This window comes from Sinocyclocheilus anshuiensis, unplaced genomic scaffold, assembly GCF_001515605.1.
Source record: "Sinocyclocheilus anshuiensis isolate Anshui unplaced genomic scaffold, SAMN03320099.WGS_v1.1 scaffold1021, whole genome shotgun sequence".
Taxonomy (NCBI): Eukaryota; Metazoa; Chordata; class Actinopteri; order Cypriniformes; family Cyprinidae; genus Sinocyclocheilus; species Sinocyclocheilus anshuiensis.
The window spans coordinates 341,964-343,171 of NW_015554136.1; positions in this window are offsets into that span (position 1 = coordinate 341,964).

Below are 1,208 nucleotides of genomic sequence, written 5' to 3' on the forward strand. Positions count from 1 at the left end.
CAGCCTCTTTTTATTGATGCATTTTATAGCTCAACAATGTGACGTCACAGAAACGAGACCCATGGCTGCATTAGCATCGTACTGAGAAGATCGAATGCGTTTCTGCTGCCGTTTTTCCACCCGTATGAGAGCCGAAGTGGTTTGTGACGTGTTCAAGGCTGTGGAAGTGCGCAGGAGAACCGTTCTGTTCGGGTCAGATGCCCGTCTAACACTCCTGCTGCTAAAGAGCAGTAGGTTGAGGGTGCAGAATAATGCACTGCAGTTTTAAAGGGGTGGTTGATTGCGATTTCACTTTTTTAACGTTAGTTAGTGTGTAATGTTGCTGTTTGAGCATAAACAATATCTGCAAAGTTACGAAGCTGAAAGTTCAATGCAAACGGAGATATCGTCTTTTAAAATTGTCAGTTTAATGCCTACAAAAACGTCTGGTAGTGACTACAACGAGTTACTTCCCGGGTTTGTGACATCACAAACCCTGATAAACCCCGCCCTCGGGAAAAGGCAGCAAAGGGGGCGGGGCCATGCTGCGCTGCTTTAGAGAAGAGGAAGAGAAAACTAGAGGGGCACGTAAAAATCTATTCATATATGAATCGCGATTCTGTCTTCTAACAATTCTAATGGATTCACACGTTTCAAAATCAATGTTCTAAAGCAGCAGTTCTTAATACTGTTCCTCACGTCCCCTGCTCTGCAGTCTGCACATGCTCTGCAGCTCTCTCTCAGTCTCTCTCTCTCTCTCATTCAGCTCAGCTCCAACAATGAACTGTTCCAATTATACACTTATTTTCACATAGCTATGAGAAGCATTAAACATGGAAGCGCGTGCAGTTGCTGTACTGTATTAAAGCTTTAATCAGGATAAAACGGTATATTAAAATTGTCAGTCAGACACTGTCGATCATAACGTACTTCTAGAGAGACTGGGAAACTGGGTCGGGCTTTCTGGGATGGTAATCAAATGGTTCAGGTCATACTTAGAAGGGAGAGGTTATTATGTGAGTATAGGAGAGCACAAGTCTAAGTGGACGTCCATGACATGCGGAAATGCAGACTCAAAACTCATCTGTTTAGCTGTGCATTTACTGAATGAGTACTGTGCGATGTCCGAACTGATTGCACTATATTGTATGTATAATCATTTTCTATTCTTAACCGTTTTAAATTCATTTTAAACCTGTTAAATACATTTTTTAATCATTTTCAAAGTT